This window comes from Staurois parvus, unplaced genomic scaffold (assembly GCF_062004578.1).
Source record: "Staurois parvus isolate SC_StPar_1 unplaced genomic scaffold, SC_StPar_1.0 ptg000691l, whole genome shotgun sequence".
In the NCBI taxonomy this organism is placed as follows: domain Eukaryota; kingdom Metazoa; phylum Chordata; class Amphibia; order Anura; family Ranidae; genus Staurois; species Staurois parvus.
The window spans coordinates 359,986-371,380 of NW_028318487.1; positions in this window are offsets into that span (position 1 = coordinate 359,986).

The following is an 11,395-nucleotide window of genomic DNA, read 5'->3' on the forward strand; positions in this document are numbered from 1 at the left end:
CTCTGCAGGGACACTTTTTGCCGGACTGGAATTCCTCTTATTTTTCATCCTTCTTCTTCTTCTTCATCATCATCATCCTCTTCTTCTTCATCATCATCATCCTCTTCTTATTATTATTATTCTTCATCATCATCCTCTTCTTCTTCATCATCATCATCCTCTTCTTCTTCTTCTTCTTCTTCATCATCACCCTCTTCTTCTTCTTCATCCTTTTCTTCTTCATCATCATCATCATCCTCTTCTTCTTCTTCATCATCATCCTCTTCTTCTTCTTCTTCTTCTTCTTCTTCTTCTTCTTCATCATCATCATCATCATCCTCTTGTTCTTCTTCATCATCATCATCCTCTTCTTCTTCATCATCATCCTCTTCCTCTTCTTCATCATCATCCTCTTCTTCTTCTTCATCATCAGCCTCTTCTTCTTCATCATCATCCTCTTCTTCATCATCGTCATCATCATCATCCTCTTCTTCATCCTCTTCTTCTTCCTCTTCTTCTTTTTCTTCTTTTTGTCTTCCTCTTGCAGGTCACTGCTCATGCGCAGATTTTTTTATCGGTAAAATCGCGAAAATCGGCCGATCGGCAAAATCGGACGATTTTTTTCCAACTTTACCGATAAAAAAAATCTGACAAAATACCGAAAAACGGCCGAACAAATAGCCCACTAACGATCCGAAAATCGCCCAATTTTATTTTCGGCCTAAAAATCGGCCGATTTTCGACCCATCTATATCCTGCATTAGATTGTACATCCCTTGAGGGTTAGGGACAGATGTGAATGTACAATATATATATATATATGTGTGTAAAGAGCTGCATAAATTGACAGCACTATATAAGCACCTGTAATAAAATAAATATGTTTTCCCACAAATTTGAAAAAAAAAAACAGGCAAATTTCATATTATTTTATTCCAGACAAAATAAAAAAAATCAGGAAAAAAAAACACTGTGCTTTACCTTTTACATTTTTATGTGGTCAAAATCAGCAGAAAACTGTTTTTTTTCCTAATTTTTACCATATTTTCTAATTTCTAAAAAAAAGAATAAATAAAGTATATCATTTAAAGTCATGGCGAAGGCAAAAAGCTTTGTAAATAAAATATAATACGGCATATTCATAATAATTTCTACATCATATGTTTTCTCCATAACTTGAAAAAAGCCGGCAATATTGTTTTTATTCCAGACAAATTAATACAATTATTTATAAAAACACCGTGCTTTGTTTTTTTACATTTTTTATGCGGTCGAAATCAACAGAAATTAGTTTTTTTTATCATTTTCACCATTTTTTTTTTCATTTAAAAAAAATGGATTTCATTTAAAGCCATAGTGTGAGAAAAAAAGCTATGTAAATAAAATCTAATATTTTACAAAAATAAACCCACAGTGCCTTGTGTTTTACATTTTTTAAGTGGTCAAAATCAACAGAAAATTGCTTTTTTTAATCATTTGTAAAATAAAATAAAAAAGTATGTAATTTAAAGTCATAGTGTGGGGAGAAAAAGCTTCACAAATAAAATGTAATATATACACCATTGTTTCTACACCATATATTTTCATCATAACTGGTTAAAAAAAAGGCACATTTTGTATTGTTTTATTTTAAAAAAAATCTTATAAATATGCCCTGTCTTTTACATTTTTATATGATCAGAATCAGCAGAATTTAAAATATTTAATCTTTTTTAAATTTATTTTGAAAAAATATATATCAATAAAGTAAAAATAAAGTTGGTATCAACAGAAAGTAATATCAGCCCCTCCCCCACACACACTGGGTCCCAATTTGTAAAACAACCTTTTTTTTAATATTAGGGTTTGCTATCTAAATGCAAATATCAGGGAGGAGACTTCATTGTTTACTTTAAACCCGCCCAGATAATGCAGAGGTGGTCTGTCCTATATAAAGACCCTCATCACCTTCTGCTCTCATACCCATTACCTGAACTCACAGCTTGTCATCAGGATGAAGGTCTTGCTGATCATTGCTCTTTGATGCATCTCTCAAGGTTTATGTCGGCCAGGTAAATCCACTTCTCTTCCATCTCTTCTGTATTATTGTTCACAGCGTAGCAAATGAAATGGTGAATTTGGATTCATATGTATTCCCTATTTTATCTCTCACTTTGATCTGTTTTTTATTACTTCTCTCTATATAGATACTTATTGCAATGTAATATTAATACAATTACTTCTCCTACATATAATTGTGGGGATTTTAATTACATTGAAGTTACTATAATCCTGTGTAGTTCATGTTTCTTCTTTTTCTTTCCTTTAAGTAAAATTAATGGCAACTTTTTTTTTTTTTTTTTTAGTTTTGGATAAAGTGGAGAGGGATTAGAACCCCTGTCAGGTTTTTATATGTAGAAAAAAAATAAAACCAAATAATGCAGCCCTCAAATATACCATAAATGTGTATGTAACCTTATATCATGTGAACCTCATTTATATATAAATTATACAAGTGAGCTTCATTTGATGTAAGGTTACATATGTTTATGGTACATTTATGCACTGACAATTTTTTATTTTTTTTTTAATTCAAGCTGTTTTTTTTATTTTTAAATGCCTTTAGTTCTACTTTAATTTAAGAAGTTCTAGAATGCAGATTTGTCTATTATGTATCACCTGTGGCCGTGTTACTCCACCCTTAAGACTTCTTAAACTATTTCCAATTTAAAGGGATAGTTCCGCCTTCATTGACCATTTTCAAACTTATGCAGGCCATAGATGGGTCGAAAATCGGACGTTTTTTTTTTTTGTTAAAGAACGAAAAATCGGTCGTTTAAGTGGCCGACGTTACCAGCAACGGTAAAAAAAAATCGGCCGATTTTCATCCCGTCTACAGCCGGCAAAAAGTGTCCCTGCAGAGAGCTCCGCTATTTCTTTGACAGTTCCTTGACATTTATAGCGGTTGCAACAATGTATTTGTATCCATTTAGGATACAGATGTTTTTATTCAGAAACAAATAGATACATTGTTGCAACCGCTATAAATGTCAAGGAACTGTCAAAGAAATAGCGGAGCTCTCTGCAGGGACATTTTTTGCTGGACTGGAATTCCTCCTCTTCATCCTCCCTCCTCCTCTTCATCCTCCCTCCTCCTCTTCATCCTCCCTCCTCCCCTTCATCCTCCCTCCTCCTCCTCCTCTTCTTCATCCTCCTCCTCTTCTTCATCCTCTTCTTCTTTTTGTCTTCCTCTTGCAGGTCACTGCTCATGCACAGATTTTTTTTATCGGTAAAAAGATCGGCCGATTTGCCCATCATTGCCGCAAATATCGGACGTTTTTTTTTTTTTTTCCCCAACTTTACCGATAAAAAAAATCTGCCAAAATACCGAAAAACGGCCGAACAATTAGCCCACTAACAATCCAAAAATCAGGCGATTTTATTTTCGGCCAAAAAATCGGCCGATTTTCGACCCATCTATGGCCTGCATTAGGTTTCCTTTTATGACACAGACAATAGTTGGGATTCAGAGGATCTCAGCTATTCTCTGGTCATTCACAGTTTATAGCACTCAGGAGAACATGTTCAGCTCTTCACTGGCGATCTGTGTTCTCCCTCCAGATTCTCCAGCCCAGAGCTGGAGAATCGGAGGGACCGCAAACTAAGCAGAGATAATTTACCTCTGCTTAGTAAACTGATCTTTTACTGTAATCTCGCGAGATTATAGTAAAATCAGCCGTTTTCCAGCGTTTGTAGACCGTTCTCCCTTCGTATGGAGAACTGATCTACATATGCTTCATAAACGGCATTCACAGGAGAAATGTGTTCTCTCAGAATGCCGGAGAACTGAGCAGCGATCTATTACTGCTGGTTCATAAACGGACACCTAAGTCTTACATTTATTAAGCGGAGATAATTTATCTCATTTCAGTTCTCAGGGAAAAATCTTCTCCTCTGTCCCCTTGTTTAGGAAGCGGAGAGCATTTGTTCTCAAAAGGAGAAGAGAGAAGTGTTTCCTCCTGAGAACAGCTGAGATCTATGTAGAAGGGGAAGGGGCTGCATGTGATCTCCGGAGAGAATTGTGTGATCTCCTGAGAGAATTGTGTGATCTCCTGAGAGACTTGTGTGATCTCCTGAGAGACTTGTGTGATCTCCTGAGAGAATTGTGTGATCTCCTGAGAGACTTGTGTGATCTCCTGAGAGACTTGTGTGATCTCCTGAGAGACTTGTGTGATCTCCTGAGAGACTTGTGTGATCTCCTGAGAGACTTGTGTGATCTCCTGAGAGACTTGTGTGATCTCCTGAGAGACTTGTGTGATCTCCTGAGAGACTTGTGTGATCTCCTGAGAGACTTGTGTGATCTCCTGAGAGACTTGTGTGATCTCCTGAGAGACTTGTGTGATCTCCTGAGAGACTTGTGTGATCTCCTGAGAGACTTGTGTGATCTCCTGAGAGACTTGTGTGATCTCCTGAGAGACTTGTGTGATCTCCTGAGAGACTTGTGTGATCTCCTGAGAGACTTGTGTGATCTCCTGAGAGACTTGTGTGATCTCCTGAGAGACTTGTGTGATCTCCTGAGAGACTTGTGTGATTACAGATCACCTGAGTTTAAACAGTGAAACCAAAGTTAAATAGACCATGTAATTACATGAAAATAATAAGCAATGACCATTGGTATTTTTTAACGCACATTTTGGCACATTCTTTAAATGTGTAATTTTATTGCGCATTTTAGCATTCCTTGCGTTCATTTTGCTGCTTTTTAACATGCTGGTTTTTTTTATAACACTCATTTTGATGCGGGTTTTTTAAATGTGCATTTTGGCACTATTCTAAACACACATTTAGGAGCTTTCACACACATTTTGGCACAGGTTATTTTAACATGCATTTTGGTGTGGTTTGTAAAGCACATTTTGGCACTTTTTTAAAGTGCATTTTAATTTGGTTTTATGCTCATTTTGTCAAACTGCACATCTGCTAGCCACTTTTGGGTGCCATTACAAATAATAGCACAACAAACATGACATGCATTTTGCATGCGTTTCCAGAACACAAAGAAAAACGGAAGTAAAGAGTGAGCCAAAATACATGTTAAAGCACCAAAATGCACATAAAAATGTCAACTCAACCAAAAAACGACAATAAAACTATACTGTGTGTGTGTGTGTTTTATATATATATATATATATATATATATATATATATAATATTAGTTATAATTTATATCACTGTTTAACCCCACTGGTGCTGATATTAAGAAAGAAGCCTTCTTCCTCACATCACAGCATGTTTCTCACAAAGGTGTCCTTTTATGAACCAGCGGTAATAGATCGCTGCTCAGTTCTCCGGCATTCTCGGAGAACACAGTTCTCCTGTGAATGCAGTTTATGAAGCATATGTAGATCAGTTCTCCAAATGAAGGGAGAACGGTCTCCAAACTCTGGAAAACGGCTCATTTTACTATAACCTCGCGATATTACAGTAAAAGATCAGTTTACTAAGCGGAGGTAAATTATCTCTGCTTAGTTTGCGGTCCCTCCGATTCTCCAGCTCTGGGCTGGAGAATCTGGAGGGAGAACACAGATCGCCAGTGAAGAGCTGAACATGTTCTCCTGAGTGTTATAAACTGTGAATGACCAGAGAATAGCTGCAATCCGTTAAATCGCAGCTATTCTCTGTGTCATAAAAGGACACCCAAGATTCTCCAGCTCTGGGCTGGAGAATGTGGGATGGAGATATTTTAAAGAAATGCCCAGCGAGGTCTTTAGATCTCACCATCATAAACTGGCCATCTCTGTAAAAGTGAACGACAAAACGGTGTGTCCTGTGATGAGAAGTGAAGAAAATGTTCTCGGCTCTTCACCACAGCTTCATAAACTGGCACACCTGAGAGATCAGATGTGATCTTCAGGATCTCGGCTTTTCTCTTTCTTAAACGGACACCAAAATCCCCCATGTATTGTATCCCAGCCTCCCTGGCACATTACATATCACTCTTCAAATAAGTGTTCCTGTCCCCCTTCATACACATGGGCACTGTGCAGCCTGTCTGAAAACTCCTTGGCAGATGATCCCCCATTCATTCATGTGACTGCAGTAAAGTGAGCTCTGATTGGTTTATTTTGGGGGGATTTACTAAAACTGGAGCACTCTGAATCTGGTGCAGCTGTGCATGACAGCCAATCCGCTTCTAACATCAGATTTTCCAATCCAGCTTTGGTAATAAAACCTGGAAGCTGATTGGTCCCTATGCAGAGCCTCCCAAGACTTTCCACTCTCCACTTTTAGTAAATCGCCCCCTATGGGTGTACTGCACTCGGCACACTTCCCCATGCACTCTTCATTGGATAAGTCTGCGTGTTTCTAGCAGCCATATTTCATTTTAGTGGAAGTTGTAAAAAAAAATATATCTTTTTTTTAATTTTCTCAACTGTGTATTTTTAACTCAACCAGCAATATGATATCCAGAGTCTTCCGTTATCTTAATATTCTGTCCTTTCCTTTCAGTATCTCCCGTGGAAAAACCCATCTGCGCTAATGATGACTGTGACCTAACAAATCCCTGTAAGTTACACAAAGGCATGCATGTCCAGAACTGTTACCAGCAGAGGAACCCCACCCTAGGTATCCTGTGTAAAAAGTAAAATCACTATAGTGTGTGTACTTTCTATTTATTAAAGCGGTGTAGTGCTGTAACATTTTATAGATCGGGAACCAGTGGCTTCCTTTTTGCCCATTAAGTACCAGAAAAAAAGTTCCTCTTGTGGAGCTGCTGTAAAGAAGATGACTGCAGCATTTCAATTTTATTACCAAACATGAAAATGTGTGTCAAGAATTTTCCTCAAAATTTAATAACTTTTTTTTTTTCTTTACTATAAGTTACCAATAAGGAAGTCATAGAAGAACATGGTTCTGGAGATGTTGGACAGACTGGAAAGGACCAAGGAGAGTTTTCTGGAGATGATACAGCACTGATTTTAAAGGACCAAGGAGAGGTTTCTGGAGATGACACAGGACTGTTTAGAAATAACCGAGGATAAAATGGGTTTGGAGATAAGGAGAGAACACCGGACTGATTGGGAAAGGACCAAGGAGAAAATGGTTCTGGAGATAACACTCCACTCTCTGGAGTGGTTCTGGAGGTCTAGTGGCATTTACTAAAGCTGGCCATACATAGATTGAAATTTGGCCAGTTTAGAAGGAACCAGCCAAATTTCGATCTACGTATGGCACTGTGGTTGCACAGAACTCGATCTACCGATCTGCTTTGTCAAAATTTTCCCCACTTTATCAGCACTGAAGCTATAGCCTGCAATGCTAATCAGTGTATTCTGACCGTGTAAATCTCCCCTCTATCAGAGTACAATAGTTCAGGGGGGAGGATTACCCCATTAACATTGAATGTGTGGATGGGGGAATCAAAAAAAACTTTTTTTTTTTTTTTTGTTCAACCCAGCTGGCTGAATGGGGGTGGGGGAATTGACTCATCTATGGGCTACCTATGGAGAAGAGGGCTCTAGAGATAAAATAGGGGCCACTGGACAGGAGGACCAATATTTTGTGCTAATTCCCATTTTCTGTGCGACAAAAGTAAGTTTGTGGTTTTTTTTTTTGTTTTGTTTTTTTTTTTTTTATCTTGCACATATTACATAAAATGTTTTCTAAATAAAAGTTTTTTTCTATCAACTGGTGTGTTATTTAAAAAAAAAAAAAAAGTCTAAGGTTATTTTGCAAAAGTTTGAGTTTATTCAATCTATGAGTACAGCATTGCCTCCCTAAAACAGAAAGCACTCAAATCCAAAAACAAGAGGGTTAGGGCTCGTTCACATTTGGCTGTTTCACCAACGCTTGCCAAACGCCCCTATAGCGTTTGGCAAGCATTGGTCCGGCGTTTGCGGAGGGTTTTTTAACACTCTGCAAATGCCACATGTGCGGTTTAGCATTGGTTGCTAGGCGTTTGCCGAGCGTTACAAATGCCTATAATGCAGTTTGAATGGTGTTACCGCTCCGCAACCGCACCGCAAAAGCCGGGCGTTTGCGGAGCGGCACCATAGACTAGAATAGGAGGCTTCAACGCCTCCTGACTCAACCTCTCGTTAGAACAGCACAATGTGTAGAATTGGCAGAGGCGTTTGGGAAGCAGTAAAAACGCCTCTCTGCCGCCTGCACACAACGCTAGTGTGAACGTAGCCTTACTCTTCATTTACCAGGTAAATTATATGGGAACTGCTGAATACACAGTTGAAATACAACTATGTGAACTAATTCACCTTACAAAACAAATTTGGCCGCTCGGTTACTAAAATACGGCAGTTCTATTAGTTGTATTATTAGGTCACGCGGTATTTTACTAGTGAAACATTCATTCATGTCTCGGCTGTCAGTGGGGTTCCCTGCTGACAGCTGAATGTAAAAAGAATTCTCAGCATAATCCGACAAGTAAAATATTTTTTTTTTTCTCCAAAATGGCATGGGGTTCCCCCCTCCCATCCATAGCAAGCCCTTTGGGTGTGGTATGGATTTTGAGGGGAATCTCCACACCAATATTTCAAAAAAGCATGGGGGTTCCCCCCCAAAATCCCTACCAGACCCCTATCCGATTATGTGGCCTGGCAGGTAAGGGGATTGCCCCCCCCCTCCTCATGAACCATCTGGGGGGGCCCCCAATTCCCACCCACCCCATGTGAATGAGTATATGGTACTGCAACCCATTCATTAAAAAAAAAAAAAAAAAAAAAAGTAGTGTGGAAAAAAAAAAAAAAAAGCCAGAAGACAGTCTTTGACAAGTCATTTATTTAAAATTAAAAAAAATGTTCCTCAAAGTAGATTTGAACATCAATTACGATGCCCGCTGCCGCCGCTACCCAAGGGGGAGAACATACCAGCTCTGCTCCCAATGCTGGCTCCCGGCTGTCTGACAGCTGTGCCAGCGATGACTTGTGTTTGACGTGAACGGTCTGTAAAAATGTGACTCTGTCAGTAAATTTTATGTGTTGTGGCAGTAAAGTCTGTCAGTAATATTTTGTGTCATGTTAGTAAATATTACTTAATAGCTATAAATAATAAAAGAGCTTTTAAAAATGAAGAAACATTATCATCACTACAAGGAATATAACAGAATTTGTAAAAATGAAATGAAGGCCACAAAAATTCAAAATGAGCTACACATTGCAAAAGATGGCGGGCTAAACCCCCCAAACATTCATCAAATATATTCATAGTAGAAAGGTTCGGTCCGAGCATGTGGGCCCTTTACAGAATCATCTAGAAGGGGTGACTGGGGACAAAGAGAAGGCCAATGTATGGAATCCCTTCTTCAGCTCTGTGTATACAAAGGAGCATGGGGGGGGCTCTTGTCCATAATGGGCGTGGTACTGACACAGCTCCAGATGATCCACATTGGCTCACAACTGATGGTCCAGAAATAGTGATGGGCTGGACACCCCCCTGTTCGGTTCTCTGGTCGAACATCCGAACCTACAGAATGTTCAATCGCAAACTTCGAACACAAACCAAACAATTTACTGATCGGTATCTTACGGCACCTGAGGATGTGGTATGATTCCGCTCAGTTACTACAATCCGCCATGAGTTCTATTATGAAGTCGGGTCTGGTATGGATTTTGAGGGGAACCCCCATGCCAAAATGTAAAATGAGCCAGTGCTCCCCCCTCCTAAACCATACCAGGCCACATGCCCTAAACATGGGGGGAATGCTTCGGGGTGAGGACAAGGGCCTCTTCCCCACAACTGTGGCCTGTGGTTGTGGGGGTCTGCGGGGGGGGGGGCTTATTGGTATCTGGAAGCTCCCTTTAGCACAAAGGCCCCCAGATCCTGTCCCCCCCCCCCTATGTGAATGAGTATGCGCTACCCATTCACAAAAAAAAAGTGTAGTGTAAAAAAAGACAGGAGACAGTCTTTGACAAATCCTTTATTAAAAATAAAAAAGTCCCCGAAAGTAGATCCAATGTCAATCACGATGCCCACGTCCGAAAAAAGAAAGTGATGCACTCGCGATGAGGGCTCCCGCCGTCTTACAGCTTAGCCCCCGATGACAGTTCTTAAATACTATCATGGCATCACAAGGGGGCGGAGTTCACCTCGGCCCCTTGTGAAGTCATCACGTGCTGTGATTGGTCAAAGCGTTACACCTGACCTATGGTCAAGTGCATTGCCTTGACCAGTCACAATGTCCTGTCAGGCTGCAGTGCATTGTGGGGCGTGGCAGGTGAGTAGCCCACTGGACGCCTGTACCGTTGGCCCATGTTGAAGTGGAACTTAGGTTCAACATGAACGTGAAGCCCATCTCTATCCAGAAATATTTAGACAGTATAAAGGTGAATAAAGCCCCTGGACCAGATGACATACACCCACGGGGCCTTAAAGAATTGAGCTCTGTCATTTCAAAGCCATTGTTTCTCATTTTTAGGGACCCTTTAATGACTGGCATAGTACCCCTGGATTGGTGTAAGGCCAATGTGGGGCCAATATTTAAAAAGGGGTCAAAATCTTTACCAAGTAATTATAGACCTGTTAGTGTAACTTCTATAGTTGGGAGGATACTGGAGAGTTTATTAAAGACCACAGAGATGAGTTCTTGCTGGAAAAAAAAAAATTTAAAGGTTAAATTCGCCTTTTTTGACAAAAATAATAAAAAAAATGTGCATTTATTATTGCAGGTAAAAAAATGTGCATTTATTATTTTTGTCTGCAGGAACCTGGAAAGTATTGCACCAGCAATCAGTAGATCACTGGTGCCATGCAGGTCTCCTGCAGATCAGTATATCTGCTTGCAGTACAGGGTGTTTGGGTTGTGCGCAGTGTGTGGCATGTACGTGGTGTGCGGGGATGTATGGGGTATGCGCGGTGTGTGGAATGTACGGGGTGTGCGGGGATGTACGGGGTGTGCAGGGATGTATGGGGTATGCGCGGTGTGTGGAATGTACGGGGTGTGCGGGGATGTACAGGGTATGCGCGGTGTGTGGGATGTACAGGGTGTGCGGGGATGTACGGGGTATGCGCGGTGTGTGGGATGTACAGGGTGTGCGGGGATGTAGGGGGCCAGCACGGTGTGTGGGATGTACGGGGTAAGCGCAGTGTGTGGGATGTACGGGGTGTGCGTGGATGTACAGGGTAAGCGCGGTGTGTGGGATGTACAGGGTGTGTGGGGATGTAAGGGGTGTGTGAGATGTACGGGGTATGCACGGTGTGGGGGATGTACAGGGTATGTGGGATGTACGGGGTATGCGCAGTGTGTGGGATGTACGGGTGTGCGGGGATGTACGGTGTGTGGGATGTACGGGGATGTACAGGATGTGTGGGGTGTGTTAGGATGTACGGGGTATGCACGGTGTGTGGGATGTACAGGGTATGCGGGATGTACGGGGTATGCGCAGTGTGTGGGATGTACGGGGTGTGCGGGGATATACGGGGT